We start from the raw sequence: 19,321 nt of genomic DNA on the forward strand, positions 1-19,321 counted from the left end.
TTGCAAGTATAATCCTCAAAATGAATTAGATTTCGGCTAACTTTATTTGGGGTGGTAGTTCTAATCAGCAAAAATATCACCTTGTCAAACTGGAAATGCTCTCCTTGCCCAAGAATATGGGAGGATGGGGATTGCTAGACATGAGAACTTTTGGAAAAGCTCTCCCTAGCAAATCTCTATGGAGAGGAGTTTCGGGGGAAGGCCCGTGGAGCTCCACCATAAAAAACAAATACATGAAAGGGCGGGGCATAGAATATTGGTATAGAAGAGGCAGGATGGAACTAAATATGGCTCGGCCATTTGGCTCAGTTTTCGCAAGATTGAGAATTATTTCTTAAAGCATTTGATGTGGAGTTTACAATCAGGCAACAACATCCTTATAGGTATTGATCCTATTATGGGTGGTCAACAAGGCATAGCTATGCCACGGGAGCTTATTATGTTTTTCCACAGACTTGGTTTTTTTACCTCGGACAAGCTCATTTCTGAGTGGCATGGTCCAATCCCTATCTGGAAAGAATCCTTTGATTTCGGCATGCCTGCGTCCTTGGCTGATCTGTGGCTTTTATTTAAGGCGTCACTGTCTGCACACAGTTTTCACCATTCCTCCACAGCTGACTATCTGTCATTGGCTATTCCAAATACCTATTCGCCAATTCAAGTGAAAGATATTTACAAGGATATGATTGGTTCTAAGCATCCTTCAGCTAGCTCGATTTTTCCTCTGCTGTTATGGAAGTCAAGGTGCCCTCCAAAGCTTATTTTGTTCTCATGGTTGTTGTTTCAAAATAAAAACCTGACATGGGACAATCTGAAGAAACAAAGTTGGCACGGCCCAAGTATATGTGCTATGTGCGAGTCTCATGAAGAATCGAATCTCCATATGTTTTTTAAATGTAAATCCTCGCTGCTAATTTGGCAAGCCTTGGCAAACATATATGGTTTCTCCCTCACTGATTTCGATTCATCTCAAGAAGCTTATTTTTGGTGGTGCGGTCAAAAGGATAAATGGAGACCTATGGTTATTCTTGTCCCCTGGTTTTTGTGGAAATGGAGGAACCACAAAATCTTCGAAGACTCTAAGATTCCCCTGTTGTCGATTGTTCAACAGATTATAACATCCTTTGAAGCTGTGCCTTCGAATCAACCCAAAAGGAAAAAAAATATCAGTAAGTCACATAGTTGTATTGATAAATGTCCTCCATGTGCATTTTTTGATGGTGCTGTGCAATAGGGAATTTGTGGCTGCGGGGTACTCAGCATCATGGATATAGACCTTAAATTCAATATTTCTTGGAATGGGGGTAACGGCACAAACAGTTTGGCCGAGGCGAGAGCCCTTGCAGGCCTTCTTGCATTTTGTTCCTGCTGTGATATTCAGGCTATCTGTATTTTTGGTGACTCAAAATTTGTAATAGATCATGTTCTGGGGTCAAGCCACATCAGATGCCCTCACCTGGCAGGCTGGATGGCTCGGATTAAATATCTTTGGGGTCTCATAAAAGATAAATTCATTCATCACATCTGTCGCTGTCAGAATCAGCAAGCGGACTGCCTGTCGAAATAGGGTCTGCTTCTTGATGCAGGTACATGGTCCTTGAGGATTGAAGATGGTGAGAACTCCTTCTTCATTCATGATTTCTCCACTCCCGGCTTATGATCCATTCTCGGCTCATCTTCGGTTTTATTTCTTTCATCTGTTTTGTTGTTTTCCTTTTTGACAGGTTATGTCTATGGCCTGTGATCTTGTCTCATCTATGCTCATGACCTATGATGCACATAGAATATGACTTATGTTGTATCCATCTTTGATCTTTTGTCTATATCTGTTATTATGTTTCTTCTCTTCCTACCCTCATGGGGGAATTGTCTTTCTTCCTATGCTTTTTTCATGAGTCCATATGTTAAAGATCAAGACCTATCAGCTCTTCAGCTGTCTTTTGTAAAATCTGGACTTTTATATTATCTCAATATGATATATTCAGCTTTTTCTTCCTGAAAAAAAAAATTAAAAAAAAAAATAAAAATAAAAAAAATAAAGAATAAAAAAAAAATAAAAAATAAAAAATAAATACATAAAATTTTGTTGTTCTTTATTACATTCCACAGCGCATTTTGCATTCCAATCACCTAGATAATAATGTACATGAACGGATATGTGTATATCCCGAAAATAAACTAGAATAAAATTATAATATGCTTTCAGGGTTCAATGTCTTCATATTGTAATTGAGAGAAATTGTGACCCATTTCATGGTATTGTTTTTTTTTTGTGGATAGAGTCATATAATTCATGTTTCCTCCTACACATAACGACACAGACAACTTCCAGAGGGGCATATATGAGAAATCTCCGATGTTTTTGGTAATTGTAAATATTTAATTACTGCAGTAAATAAATTGAATATTATTATTTAAGTTTATAAATTTATTATTTTGATTAAAATTTTACATGAGGTAAATGTCTTGATAATGACAATCATATGTCACGTAGTTAGGATAGGCAGTTACCTATCCCTAACTACTTCCTTGAAGATTTATTCTCAAGGAAAGGAAATCAAGAGGGTATTGGTACCTGAGATGAAATGAGGAAAAGGAAAAGGGAGGTTTTTGTGCTGATGAGTCAGGCAGATCCCCACAAAAGATAAGTCTGGTTAAGACCAGATAGTTGTGACAAGTAAGACTAATAGTCTTGCAGGAAACATCCTGCATGTGAGTAACAGCTCAGGGGGAGACTTGGGCCTGAAGGCAAGTCTCAAGGTTGGGAGGAAAATATGATAGCTTTATTGTTTTGACTTCAAACAGTCGACAGTGGTCATAACTAGAACCAGATAAGTATTCAAACTTTCTGTAATTATTTATGCTGTGAGATTAAGGTTGCAAATAAAGTTGAAGAATGTTATTGCTTTGGAATAGTTAAGTATGTTGGCCTGTAGCAGCAAGTTGTAAACTGTATTCTTTACATATAGCAACAAAAACAAAGAAAAATTCTGCAAAATTGTAACAAGAATAGCAGAAGTCTTAGAAGCATAAAACTTAAGTGATTACCATGCAAATCCATTTAAGAGAAAATGTAAAAAATAAAGAAGAAAATTTCCATTTAAAACTTAAACCTGTCAAACAGTGGTATCACAATTCTGGTAAGAACAACTTAAAATGACTAGATATTCAAAGTAAATTCTCTTCACTTTAGAATAATGCTGTAAAGAACAAGAAACTGAAACTTAAGGCCAAATCATTTTATGCCCAAACCGCATATTTGGTAAGGAAAATTATCCTAAACAAAAAGGAAATGAGAAAATAAAGAATGCAATATCTATATGTTAAGAGGATTACGGTGGTTCACTGGAGAAGGAAATTCTAAAACAAAAAGATAAACCATGAATTAATTAAAGGTCCAAAGGACAAGGACCATCGTGACTTATATCAAGCATAAAATATGATGCACAGTAATCATAGGACGTTGGTCGAAACCCCAGTTACTTTCAAAACTAAGCTCAAATATTATGGAACAAAATTGATAAGATACCAAAATTTTTTTTGGAAAAACACCAACTGATACATTCATTACTACAAAACGGTGAAGAGTAGAACCAAACTACTAATAACTTGTAATTTTAAAAAGAGAAACAGAGTTCAATCCAGGGTTTAAAGACCCTCTTCATTTTACAATTTTAGCAACTTCATATCCAAAGAAAATTACACAGTGAATCTAGAAAACCCTCTTAAAAAGGGACTTTCATAATTAGTACTTCTGAAAAAAAATTGTATCATGTACATAAAAAAACTACTCCCCGCAAAGGGGCAAGACTAGCCACATACCCAAAAAGCCAGTTAAGGAAGAAACGACTCCGAGATTCGAACTCAGATGTTACAGCTCAAAGGCTTTAGGCACAAACCCTTACGGTAAATAAATTAAGAAAATAGGAGTGACAAAACCCAGCTGGTTCATACCCTAAACTCTTAAGAACTGTCACCTATAACATTTCAGAGTAAGATATTTCACATACCCGGAAAACTAATAGACAAAATGATAAACCTTAACAGGGTTCTGGAAGGTGCGCCTTATATATTCCTTCTCGAATGATAAGGTGTCTCTGTAGAATCCTGTCAAATAAAAACAAAGAAAAATGTTACATATATCCAGCAGAGATTTAAAGAAAGATTAACGGCACTTCAAATAAAAATCCCCAGGAAATTTACCTGTACTTATCAGGGCCGTGGATTTAAAACATTATGTCGAGGCAAAAGAATGTGGGAAAATTCAACCAACCATGCCACAGGAGCAAGAACACAGCAGTAGAGGAAATGTAACATTTCAAAGGAGTAAGGGACCATAAGTTGGCCAGAGCCATTAGCTCTACAAGCCGAAGAACCAAAACAAAATGCCACACTACCTCACAGTTGAATTGACGGGAATGATAAGGGTTTACAAAGTTCCGTTGGATGAACCCAAGTCGTGGAGGGTCATCGATGGAGCAGCGCTTTCGAGGAAGGATTGACAACTGGAGAGTAGACAGAAGACTCACAAGACCTACTCCTGCCATTGCTTGGGAGGCCATATGCATTACATTAGCAACAAATTCCTTTCCATATGTAATTATTACATAAATTAAATCATGTGTACTACATAATGAATACTAATATTTAATGTATACACCGTTGAAAATTGTGTATCCACCATGGTAAAAGATCCAATGGTTTAATGCTTCAACATTACTATTTTACGTTATAGTTTATAGCTGTGGATTTGAATAAAAAATAATAATTTATTAATGAATTTATGGAGACATGACAAGTGGTATCAGAGCCTCAAGTTGCAAAACTGAGACCTCTGGAACAAATGATTAACAGTGTTGTGATGTGCACAGAGAAAGAGAAAGAAGTAAAGTACAACCAGCATGAGGTGAACTGGACTTACTCCACATAGACCCATAACAGGAACAAGACCAACATCCCTTCCAGAAGCCAATCCTGAGGTATGGGTACAACTAGGAGAAGAGCCATACAATACCAATGCTACTATTTTTGAAACAGTACAAGAATTAAAGGACAAAATGGCTAGGCTGCGGGCAGATAATGAAAGACTAATGCAAGAACAAGAGAAGATTATGAAGAGTTTGTCTGATAGACAGAATCAGCGGCAAACGATTCCCAGTCCCGAACATGGAAACATGACCGGAGAGCAGGAATTCAGAAATGAGAACTCAGAAATGGAAGAAGGTGAAGAGAATCGAGAGGAGGGATCTGATAATGTATCAGATCACAGAAAGAAAAAATGACAGAAAATTGAGCTGCAGGGTGAGTTTCGAAAGATCAAACCTCCCCTCTTCGATGGTGAACAGGAAGAAGTTGTTGAAGCTTGGCTTATCAACATGAATAAGTACTTCCAGTTATATGAATATGATCATAATTTGAAGGCCCGCTTGGCCATTTATCAGTTGCAGGGAAAGGCCACCTTGTGGTGGGAGGAGGTGAAGATGGTACGTGGGGTTAATGAGCAGAACGTGACTTGGGAAAAATTTCAAAGGTACTTCAAGGAAAAATACTTAACTGAAAGATTTTATGATGAGAAGGTGAAAGAGTTCCATGATCTTCGCTTGGGGCAGTTGTCCATAGATGAATTTATAACAAAATTCACATCCTTGCTGCGATATGTTCCTTACATACGGGAAGAGAAAGAAAAGGTGCAAAGGTTTATCAGCAATTTTTTGTTATTCATGAAGGAACGTCTCGAATTTGACAACCCAAAGACCATGGATGAGGTTATACAAAAGGCTCGTATATGCTATCAGCAAAACAGACCAAAGGGTGATGGAGGAAAGAGGTGGTCTGATAAAAAAGGAACAAGGTTTGTCTCTAGCAACAAGGGAAATAAGACTATTGTCAACAAAGGACCCCATAAAGGTCAGCCAAACAAGATTATGAATAGAAATCAGCCCAGATTCAGAATCTTGGGTGAGTCCAAAACAAATGAGCAATCTGGGAGAACAGAAGTGGAGATAGCAGCTAGACCACCAGTACAGTGTTGGGGATGTGGAGGGCCACATTATGTCAAAAATTGTCCATACCGCAAGGGAACAGATCAAGTGGCACAGCTTCAGGAAGCATCAACTATGGGTGAAGTAGCAAGGAGTATTCCTAAGATCATCAGGCAGAATACCAACCAACAATGGTGGAGTTCGAAGGTAATATCTTTGGCCAACTTTGTCTATTTTGATTTATCCAAGAGCTACTTTGAGTTACATAAACCCGAAAATGGTTGAGCAATGCCATTTTCAAACTGTTAAATTAAAAAACAATTGGCTACTGGAATTTTCCATGGGGGAAAAATGAAGGGCACTGGCTAAAGTTAGCAATTGCCCTCTGAAGCTAGCAGGTCAGCCTATTACAGCAGATCTGAATGTCTTACCATTAGGGTCATATGATGTCCTAATAGGTATGGACTAGTTAGAAAAACGTTGGTCTCTTATTAATTGTAAAGACAAAACTATTAATTACATGGATGAAGAGGGTTTGAAACAAGAAATTCAGGGTATACGAAGACCACTAAAAATAATACCTATAACAACTTCTCAATTAGCAAAATGTATTCGAAAAGGATGTCATATTTATGCCATACAGGTGGGGTATATCAACTCAAGTGAAAAATCTGGAAGTCTAGAAAATATACCTATAATACAAAATTTTCCAGATGTATTTCCCAAGGATATTCTAGGACTACCTCCAAAGAGAAATATAGATTTTACTATTGATTTGATCCCTGGAGCTGCCCCAGTATCTCGAGCCCCTTATCATATGAGTGTGCCAGAACTAACTGAATTGAAAATGCAGCTGGAAGAACTACTTGATAAAAAGTATATACGCCAAGTGTCTCACCTTGGGGAGCCCCTATACTTTTCATCAAGAAGAAAGATGGAGCCTTACGAATGTGCATGGACTATCGACAGCTAAAAAAGCTAACAGTTAAAAATAAATATCATTTGCCTCACATTGATGAACTGTTTGACCAAGTGAAGGGAGCGACGGTATTCTCGAAGATTGATCTTCGCTTATGATACCATCAAATTAGGATTAAGGAAGAGGATATAGCCAAAACAACTTTTAAAACTCACTATGGGCTTTATGAGTACATTGTGTTGTCATTTGCATTAACTAATGCACCTGCGACTTTTATGTGTCTAATGAACAACATTTTTCACCAATATTTGGATAAGTTTGTACTAATCTTTATTGATGATATATTAATATACTCACAAAACATTGAAAAGCATAAGGAACACCTACGCATTGTTCTGCAAAACTTGAGGGATGATCTGAAAATGGACCTCTTAGGATTCGTGTCTAACTTACAAGAACCTCTCCCACTTCCAAAGCTTTAAATTTTCCCAATTCTTAATGATTAACCAATGCAGAATTAAGAAATGCTTGAAAATATAGATGTATGCTTGTATTTGTTTTTTACTATTGAGTGCCTATGTTCATTTGCTTATGCTGATGTGAAACACAAATAAAAGTAAATAAAGTAGCAATTCAATAAACCCATAAGACAACAGTATAATATGGAGTTCACCCTGATATCTTGGGCTACGTCTCCTCGAGCTCTAATCAACTGGATTAGGCTCTCTGGGATTATGGCTTCAGTTCATTTACAAGAGCTACACTTAACTCCATTGGTTTACAGCTAAACCAATGGGCTTAGAATTCCATCTTACCCCTGCCTGTCCTTGTTCTGCAGACAGGTCTAGGCTTCTTTGGACTTGACTCCTTCAGTCAGTGCTCTGAGCTTCTCAAGCTTTTAGCTTCTCTGACTCCCTCAGAATTCTGCATTTGTCTCTGGAACTCCTTCTCCTGTCTCCATTTCCTGGTGGCTCTGCTTATTACAGTGAGCTCAATTTGAGTCTCACACCACAGATACAATCAATAGGACTGTACTTGGATCCCCCAAGTCTCTCTGGAGTCCGCAGACTCTCTGGAGTACACAGACTCTCCTACTCTGTCTTAACCCTGGCTCGCTTGCCGCCTGATTTTTCTTCAGGTCAGCTCGGCTCTGGTTTCTCTACTTCCAGGTCTGCTTACTGCTTCCCTTTGGCTCTCCCCTCTTCTCCTCTCTGTCAGTGTGTCGCTTAACGCCAATCTGCTTCCCCATTGTTCATTTTCACTTCCCTGCTTTCTGGTTCCCTACCTTTGTTCGTTCGAATCCCTTCTTTTTGGTTACAGTATCTGCATAACACCTTATAGGGAGGTGGCCACCTATTCCTTTAACGGATGAGCGTGTCAGGTTCACCGAAAAAAATTGATCCTTTGAAACGGCTGTTATTTCTGTTTACTCCAAGAATGCCCGCGAAGCACAAATCTCTACCAACTCATCATCCACGTCGGACTTCAAATCTTATCCACCTTAGCTTATTTCCCTATCGAATTTAGTCATCCATCGGGTTGCTTTTCTGCTGTTGATATGGGGCCTCCAGATCCTATGGTCTCCATTCATATCGCCCAGTGAAGTTGCTCGACCGTTACTCACGCGATGTAAGCAGTTTTCTCTCACATACGTTGGACGCGTGTAACCCAGTGTGTGGCATCACACTAAACTTGGCCAAACCTGCTTACCACTCGAAGTGCACGCAATATCCCACCGGTTTTGGGTGCGAGACCCACCTTCTAATGGTTTCTGCATAGTTTCCTATTTTCCTCGTGACCGAGTGCTTGGGGCTTTCCTTCACTAAGAGTTTTGCCTTGCGATACGCGATTAGCGCTAATCACATATCAGAAACTGCCTCTATTTTTGGATCTAACTTCCCGTTTTGCTAGTTTGCGCCAGCACGCAGTTACCATGGGCCAACGATCTGTGCGCTTTGACCGAGGGTCCCCATTGCTCTGTGCCGACCACAAATTGACATTCTTCAGAGGTTATTTCTGATAAGCTCAACATCTACAGTACTTGGAAACTTATAAATTGTAGAGATTTCATGAAGACTTAGAGAGTTCTAGGATCCATTTTAGATCACGCTTTCCCACTAAAAGAACTTTTGGTCCACCAAAAGACTGATATACTGATCTGAGCAGTAAAATGAGAGTAACAACACCCTCTTCTTTCATCCTCCCTACACATGCCTTTGCGTAGTGCCTCTGAACCAAAATCTTTGACCCTTCCCTTCTTACATGGGTTGGTCATCTTGGGAAGAATTGTTTTCCTCCTTGACTTCATGTAGAACTTCTCTGGTGAAGTTTACATAAGGTAGTTTGAACTTCTTTGCCTTGATCCTTGATCCCACGTGGCTCAAACGAATGTGAAGTACATCTGCTCCACAAAACTTTCATTTGTACCTGTTTGAAAAGCTGCCAACAACGACTGTTAACAACAACAGGTATAGAAACCAAAATTGGATGGACTAACTCCTGCTTCAACAAAGAAACAAATTTCACATCTTGGGAACACCTCCAAGCCTTATATCTGCATACAAATAATTGACTAGATAACAAGCCAATAAAGCATGCCTTTACAACAAATGAATATTCAAGTCAAGCATGTAGGAAAATACCTTTAGGACTCCTTTCCCAAAAGATGAAACACTTCATCATTATCTCTATTTTGGAGACCAAGTTAACTTCTCTCGGGTCAACATCACATGCATACTTAAAACAAAGTAATCAACCCTGCAAGTTAATTACACATACATGTTTAGATACAAGGAAATCATTAGTATCCCTATGTTCATGCACACCATTCTCATGCATGCATTCCATCTTTCAACTTTCACTTAAGTACACAGTACTTTCGAAGCTGAAATGAACATACCGTTATAGCAACAAAGTGAGTTTCCCACTCAACTTCTTTCCATTTACCATTTTGGTAAGATCCTGCAACTTTCATTTATTCCACAAAGAAATGCAAATAGATGCATCAAATGACATGCAGTCTTAATTGGATAAGAATTCTAACCATTTCTTACCAATCCATTTCAAAGGTCCCTCCTTTGTTTGTACATCGGCATCAATATGTGAATCAACCTGAAACAGATCAATCATGGAATCTTTATTTCCATCTTGGTCATTTTCTTTTTCCACCTTTTCATTCAGCATCGGTGGAAGCATTGTTGGATTCAATGTCCAACACTTTGCAACAAGATGTCCTTACTTATGGCAGTAAGTGCATTGCATATACATCCTCTCGATAGCAAGATTTTCCTTGTCCAAATGGACCTTTGGCTTCTCTCTTATTTTCCTTCTTCTGCTTCCTGTATGCGGCCATTTTCTTCCAACATCCAGAAACATCATCGTTATCCAAACCATAAAAGGAAAATGCAACTCTTTTCCCATACTTATGTGGAAATTCATCATGCTCTGCAAAATCCAAAGGAATATGTTTAGAACCAGATTTATACCTGCCTCTTTCACCTTTATTGCCTTCATGAGGAGGTGAAGCAAATGAAGAAGTGACTCCCTTTGGAACACCATTTAACTCTTCAAGGCTATTAGAGTCTTTCCAACTCTCTGGTTCAATTGTGTGCTTCTGAACACCTGCATCCTGCAATTGATGTTTCAAGCTATTGCATTGCCCTTGGATGCAACTTTCACACTTCTAAGGTAGAGGACATGAAATGAAACTCCATCTTCGAGGGGTTTCACTGGATTTCAGGGCAGCTTTGGAATTCTCTCCATAAGACTATCCATAGCCAAGACCTAAATACTTAGGCCCTTCCTCAACCATTATTGGTTTAACAATACCTTGTGCATTCTTTCCCAAGACCTTTCCTTCATAGCCATCTTGGACATTAGCTTGGAACCTATGCCTTTAGTATGTTTCTCAAGAGAACCAATACAAGTATTCTCAGAGGAATTTTAAAGACATACTGGAATGGTTTACCTCTTATTCAAGCTGATACTTGACCAAGGCTTCTTTGGCAATAAAGAGTTGTGACTCCAACTTGTGCATCCTTTTTAGGTTCATATTTGCAATATGAAGTTGCCTCTCCATTTCCTGCAATTTGACAGAAAGCAACTGCGTTTCTTCCTCCACAAAATTCAACTGCTTTCTAAGTACATGTTTCTCTTCCTACCATCCTCATACATTTCTCTCACCATATCCAACATGGTGTACAAGTCTTGCTTCATGTCTCCATTAAAGGAACTTGGGGAGCAAGAAGAATTTGAGAACTCACTTGTAGAAGTTGTCATTTTCAAAGTGCACAAAATAACTTCAAACAAGATTATTAAAGAGCTTATTTAGTAACCTCTTGCAACAACCTTTTGTGCTCCAAAGATTGCTTTGAGGTCCTTTGGGATAAGAAGAATTCATTTAGCCCTTCTTCCTTCTTGTCCTTCCTGAACTGAGCTATCAATAGCTTTCCCTTCACCTTTGCAAACTCAAACAATAGTCAGTCTGCAACCAAGCACACAATCAATGAGGTAATCAATCCTCGATTGTCCGAACACCTTTCAGACAATAAATCTTTGCCCTGTCAATCAAGCATCCTGACACAACCTTCTATGAAGGTGGGGTTAATAAGTCTTAAGCTCTGATACCACCTGATCTGGAAATGGGGCTCTTAGGATTCTTGTCTAACTTACAAGAACCTCTCCCACTTCCAAAGCTTTAAATTTTCCCAAGTCTTAATGATTAACCAATGCAGAATTAAGAAATGCTTGAAAATATAGGTGTATGCTTGTATTTGTCTTTTACTGTTGAGTGCCTATGTTCATTTGCTTATGCTGATGTGAAACAAAAATAAAAGTAAATAAAGCAGCAATTCAACAAACCCATAAGACAATAGTATAATATGGAGTTCACCCTGATATCTTGGACTATGTCTCCTCGAGCTCTAATCAACTCGATTAGGCTCTCTGGGATTATGGCTTCAGTTCATTTACAAGTGCTACACTTAACTCCATTGGTTTACAGCTAAACCAATGGGCTTAGAATGCCATCTTACCCCTGCCTGTCCTTGTTCTGCAGATAGGTCTACGCTTCTTTGCACTTGACTCCTTTAGTCAGTGCTCTGAGCTTCTCAAGCTTTTAGCTTCTCTGACTCCCTCAGAATTCTGCATTTGTCTCTGGAACTCCTTCTCCTGTCTCCATTTCCTGGTGGCTCTACTTACTACAGTGAACTCAATTTGAGTCTCACACCACAGATATAATCAGTAGGACTGTACTTGGATCCCCCAAGTCTCTCTTGAGTCCATAGAATCTCTGGAGTACACAGACTCTCCTACTCTGTCTTAACCCTAGCTCGCTCGCTACCTGATTGTTCTTCAGGTAAGCTCAGCTCTGGTTTCTCTGCTTCCAGGTCTGCTTACTGCTTCCCTTTGGCTCTCCCCTCTTCTCCTCTCTGTCAGTCTATGGCTTAACGCCAATCTGCTTCCCCGCTATTCGTTTCCACTTCCTTTCTTTCTGGTTCCCTACCTCTATCTATTCAAATCCCTTCTTTTCGGTTACAGTATCTGCATAACGCCTTATAGGGAAGTGGCCACCTATTCCCTTAACAGATGAGTGTGTCAGGTTCACCGGAAACACTCGATCGTTTGAAACGGTTGTTATTTCCATTTACTCCAAGAATGCCCACAAAACACGAATCTCTGCCAACTCATCGTCCATGTCAGAATTCAAATCTTATCCGCCTCAGCATATTTCCCTGTCGAATTAGGTCATCCATCGGGTTGCTTTTCTGTCGCTGATCTGGGGCCTCCAGATCCTATGGTCTCCGTCCATATCGCACGAGTAAGTTGCTCAACTGTTACTCACGCGATGTAAGCAGTTTTCTCTCACATCCATTGGATGCGTGTCACACGGTGTGTGGCATCGCGCTGAACTCGGCCAAACCCACTTACCGCTTGAAGTGCATGCGATATCCTGCCGGTTTTGGGCGTGGGACCCGCCTTTCTAATGGTTTTCACATGGTTTCCTGTTTTCCTCATGACCGAACGCTCGGGGCTTTCCTTCACTGAGAGTTTTGCCTTGCAATACACGATTAGTGCTTTATCAGAAACTGCCTCTGTTTTTGGATCTGACTTCCCGTTTTGCTAGTTTGCGCCATCATGCGGTTACCATGGGCTAATGGTCTACGCGCTTTGACCGAGGGTCCCCGTTGCTCCGTGCCAACCACAAATTTCCATTGTTCAGAGGTTATTCTGATAAGCTCGACATCCACAACATTTGGAAACTTTGGTATAAATTATAGAGAGTTCATGAAGACTTAGAGAGTTTCAAGATCCATTTTGGATCAAGGGAGTACCAGTTGTACGCCAAGTACAACAAATGTGATTTCTTTAAGGAACAAATTCAATATTTGGGACACATCATTACCAAAGATGGGATTGCGGTGGACCCTGAAAAAATAAAAACCATAATGGAATGGCCAGTACCCAAGAATGTAGCTGATATAAGGTCCTTCATGGGTTTGGCTGGATACTATAGGAGGTTTGTTGAAGGATTTTCTAGGGTAGCATACCCCATTACCTCTCTACAAAAGAAAGGGAAAACCTTCACTTGGACCTCGGACTGTCAAAGAAGTTTTGACCAGCTAAAGCACTTGCTTACTACTGCACCTATTCTAAGTATTGCGGACCCAAATAAAGAATACATTGTCTGCACAGATGCCAGCAAGGAAGGTGTTGGTGGCGTGCTAATGCAGGAGGGCAGAGTTATTGCTTATGAGTCACAGAAACTTAAAGAGCATGAACAAAAGTATTCGGCTTACGATATGGAGCTGGCAGCAGTAATCCACGCATTAAAAATGTGGCGACATTATTTATTGGGTAAGAAGTTTTTTATTAATGACAGATCATCATAGTTTAACTAATTATTTCAAACAGCTTACTATGAATGTTAGGTAAGCCCACTGGATCAATTTCCTAAGTGAATTTGACTTCGACATCAAATAAATAAAATTAAAAGAAAACAGTGTTGTTGATGCTTTAATTCGAAAAGTAAACCGCGTATATGAAGTCTCTTTTAGTGAGGTGCGTACCACTTTCGCAGAGCAGATTAAGGAGGCAACAATACAAGATCTTGAATATAAAACCTTATGGTAGCAAGCTAAAAATCCAGACAGCAACAAACAATAGCTGGGATATGAGGTAAATCAAGAAAGTTATTGGTTTATAGAGGGAGAATATATGTTCCAAATCGGAAAAACATTAAACAAATAATTTTAGACGAATACCATAATTCCTTGTGTAGGCCATCCCGGATATCATAAATTAATCACTACACTCAAAAAGAATATTTCTGACCCGATATGAAAAAGGAAGTGGTTGAATACCTGGCTCGTTGTTTGGAGTGTCAACAAGTTAAGACAGAACATCAACACCCAACCAAGTTACTCCACCCATTGCCTATTCCAGAATGGAAATGGGAGACTATTTCCATTGATTTTATTCCAAAGCTACCTAACTCTATAACGCAGAATGACTCCATAATGGTGGTAGTAGACAAGCTGAGCAAGTATGCTTAGTTTATACCTGTACAGTCTACTTTTAAAGCGATTCAAATTGCTAACATATTCATGCAAAATATCTTTAGATTACATGGAAAACATAGTTACTGATCAAATGGGGACTATTACTTCAAAACGAGTACTCAAGTCCAAAAATCCAAAAAAAACATGAAAAAACAACCCAAAAATAAAAATTGTTGATTCTGCATCACAATTTTTTTAGAGTAAATTTTCAATATTTTTTTAAAAATAACAGTAAAAAACAATAAAGACCATTTTGTTTGGTGCAAAAAACACCTTGAAATAAAAAAGTTTTGATGCCGGAATAACGTTTTTTTTCAAGGTACATTTTCAATATTTTTTAATAATGACGTTAAAAATAAAATATGACTCTGAAAAACTTTAAATTTTCAACGATTTTCAAGCATGATGTTAACAATAAAATATCACGTCTTTGAAAATCCTTAAAATTCCAACAATTTTTAAGGATGACATTAAATTTAAAATATTGCTTCTTTGGAAAACCTTGAAATTCCAAAAAAATTCAAGCATGGTGCTAGGAAAAAATATTTATAACTATTTTCAACCATAACATTAAAGATAAAATATCACGACTTAGAAAATAATCTTAACAATTTTTCAACCATGGAATTAAAACCAGAGATTATGACTACAAAATAGTCTTAAATTTTTAAAATATTTCAAGCATGACATTATGGAAAAATTTTATGACTAAAAAAACTTTAAAAATGAACACTTGAATAAAAGAGTTATTATACCAAGAGTATTTTTTTTAAATGTAAATATATAGCGATTTTAAAATCTTGGCCTAAGACAATTTGATACATTGCAAAAAAAAATTTAAAAATCAACTATCAAAATTCACATGCAGTGTAGGTGAGCTCAACCCATTATAATGAAAACTTAAAGACCAACCATGAAATTAACACATTGTGGGGCACACTCAATTTATTATAACGAAAAAAATTAAAATCAACTACCAAAATGTACATAATGGGATCGGGTTGCTAGACAATCATCGACACGAACCCTATATATATATATATATATATATATATATATATATATATATCTGTGTGTGTGTGTGTGTGTGTGAAAGATACATAAGAAAACAAAATTCAAATATTGAATAAAAAAATAAAATAATAACAAGTAATAAAACATAAAAAAAACATGACCAAAAAAATCAAATATAAAAAATATGTAGAAATGTGAAAATTCAAATATTGGAAAAAAAACACAAAAACACAAAAGAAAACAAAAAATCAAATATTGAAAAAATAATTAAAAAAAATAATAATAACAAGTAATAAAACATAACAAAAAAAATGAAATATAAAAATATATATTAATGACATAAAAAAAACTATAAAATGTGAAAAAAGAAAACCATACCACGTAAAATTTAAAAACAAAGAAAAACAAAGAGAGAAATAAAATAAAAACTAAATAAAATTAAAAAATAAATAAATAAATGAAAAAAATGCAAAAATAAAATGATGATGATGATGATGGTTAATGTCCACTGAGACAAAACTTTGGTCTATCGGACCTAAAGAAACGAATTATTTAGTTTGATTTAAGATTTTATTCCTATACTCAAAAAGCTTGGAGAGAAGTCTTCCAATCTCACTATAATTTTGACATCGTAAAAGGCTAGGAACGTTAGTATTGCAACAGAGATTTTGAAACTAAGATCTAATGTGGTTGTACGCGGGGCACTCTAGGAGAAAGTGATTTTCATCCTCGATGTTCCTATTCTCACAGAGATAGCAGAACCTTTCCATCCATGATGTTTTAGGAACTGCCCAATGACCCATTTCACTATGAAGCTCATGAGAATTCGTTCTAATCTTGGCTATATTAATTTTCTTCTTTGAGCTAGTTAAAATAGAGAGATACTTTTGATCTTGTAGGGTGAGGTTGATGACCTCCTTATAATATCTTAATTTTCTTTTCGCTGCTAAATCTTTCTCACACCACATTTTTTCATTGAACTTAAAAGTAACAATTTTTTTAATGTTATTAATGTTTTGTGATGCAACATTCTCATCGATCTCCCAATGGTTTAACCAGGCCCTGGTGTCTTTATACCAGCCTCACTTAACCCATAGGTGGTTTTGGCTGGAATTTAAAATAAAAAAATAAAATACAACATTAAAAAATATCAAAAACTTAAAAAAAAAAAAGGCAAAACCTTGAGACTCAATCAAAGGGGTGGCAAGGGGACAATTCATGACAAAAATAAATTAAATTTCATATTTATAAAAAAACAAAAAAAACAAAAAACAAAATTAACCTGTAAAAATGAAAAATTTAAATAAAAGAAAATTTTAAAAATATATATATAATTTATGAAAAAAAAAAACATTTTTTTAAATTAAAAATAAAACATAAAAAACATTATTTAAAAAAGAGTTTAATAATTATCAAAACTTTAAATTAAAAGAATAAAAAATAAAAGTTATATATATATATATATAACAATTATAAAAAACTATAAAATGTAAAAAAAGATAACCATACCACGTAAAATTTAAAAAGAAAGTAAAATAAAATAAAAACTAAATAAAAAATTACAAAATTAGCAAAAAAGAAAAATTACAAAAATAAAATACAACATTAAAAAAAAAAATAGAAGAAAAATTATATCTCCCTAGCCACCGCAAAGCCGGTTAAACGGCGAGGTGTCGCAAGGAGATGATTCATGACAAAGCATAAATTTAATTTCACAAAATATTGAAAAAAAATTACAATTAAAATAAAATTTAAAAATTCAAGACAAATTAAAAAGTAAATAAATAAAATAAAATAAAATAAAGCAATTAAAAAGTTAAAATGAAATAAACAAATTAAAAAACATCAATAAATAAAAAACAATTTAAAATAATAATAATAATAAATTAAAAAAATACCGGGGACCACCCCTCCCCCTGGCCTTCAATGTAGGTGAGTTCAACCCATTGTAATGAAAACTTAAAAACCAACCATGAAATTAACACATTGTGGGGCAGACTCGATTCTTTATAACGAAAAAATTAAAATCAACTATCAAATTGCACGTAATGGGATCAGGTTGCTAGACAATCATCGACACGGACCCTATATATATCCAAAAAAAATGACAAAAAAAATCAAATATACAAAAATATATAGAAATGCGAAAATTGAAACATTGAAAAAAATAAAATAAATAAATAATAACAAGTAATAAGACATCAAAACAACATGATAAAAAAAATCAAATATAAAAAATATATAGTAATGACAAAAAAAAAGATAAAATGTAAAAAAATTAACCATGCCACATAAAATTAAAAAACGAAGAAAAACAAAAAGTAAAATAAAATAAAAACCAAATAAAAAATTAAAACATAAATTGCAATAATAAAATAAAACATCATAAAATATTAAAAACTAAAAAAATAAAATAAAATTTCCACGGCCACCCTAGGGTCTAACCGGAAGGGTGGGAAGGGGACAATTAATGACAAAAATAAATTAAATTTCAAAAAAAAAAAAAAAATCATCTTCACGAAACCATATTGAAAAGGCCATATATATATATATATATATATATATATATATATATAATTTACAAAAAAAAAAAACAACCATTTTTTTAAGTTAAAAATAAAAAATAAAAACATCATTAAAAAAAAAACCTAAAATAAAAATAAAAAAGAAATGAAAAATATTTAAAAATAAATAAATAAATAAATTATAAATTAGAAAAATTTAAAAATATAATTAAAAAAAAAAAACAAAAACAAAATTAAAATTAAAATATATATATAACAATTATAAAAAAATTAACCATACCATGTAAAAGCAAACAAAAAATTAAAAATTACAAAAATAAAATACATCATTAAAAACACTTAAACGAAAAATTAAATCTCTCTGGCCACCCCGAGGCTAGTTAATCAGCCAGGTGTCGCAAGGGTATGATTCATGAAAAAAAAAAAAATTAATTTCACAACAAATATATATATGATGATGATGGTGGTGGTTAACATCCACTGAGACCAAATTGGTCTATTGGACCTATAATTTTCTTAGTTTTTAATTATCTGGCTCCTCGTCTTTCTTGGCAAGATTGGTGCTGTAGATTTCTTTTTTTCCTTTACGGTCTTCCAACTTCCTTTATCTCGCATCTCCTTCATCTCTTTTGGTTCTTTGTACATGGTGTCTTAGCTTCGCGATCTATTGTGTTCGTCCTTTTGAAGATAGTCGGAGAAGAAGTTTGGTCTAGGAGATCTGCTTTGTTGTTAAATGAAGATTTATTTTGTGCGGTATTTGAATCCTCATAACCATTGATTTGTTGGGTGGGGCTTTCTCCCTGCTTGTCTTGAGAGTTGTTTCTTTCTTGCCCGACTTCTTGTGATTCAGAGTTTTCTCTAGAGTATTGTTCTTTGATGACAGTGTAGTGTTATTTTTGTGCTCCTTCCTACCATGTAGATCTGTGGTGGTTTGTTCTAGCAAAATTTTTCTGGGAGGCTTTTGGACAATTTTTGGCTAGCTGGCCTGTCTCAAAGCAAGATCTACATCTGAAGAGGACACTTTCATAATCGAGTTTCTGGTTCCACACAGTCTTTACTTGTTAGGTTTATTTCAGCTAGGAATCCAGCGCTGAAGTCCATTTCCACACAGATCCATGCATAGGTGGTTCTAGCATATTCCTTTATTTCTGGGCACCTACAGTAAAATTTCCCAATTGCATTTCCAATGGCTTCTAGCGAGGAGAGATTCCAGAGATGGAAGGGTAGGCTTGGCAATCTCACCTAAACTGGTGCTGAGGTTATGACTACTGTAGAGGGATCAAATAATGGGTTCCACAGCTTCATAAATAGGCCTGATTTTTC

Source organism: Pinus tabuliformis, chromosome 4_1 (genome assembly GCF_031772625.1).
Source record: "Pinus tabuliformis cultivar Carrire ecotype Pingquan chromosome 4_1, CPIR1, whole genome shotgun sequence".
Classification (NCBI taxonomy): Eukaryota; Viridiplantae; Streptophyta; class Pinopsida; order Pinales; family Pinaceae; genus Pinus; species Pinus tabuliformis.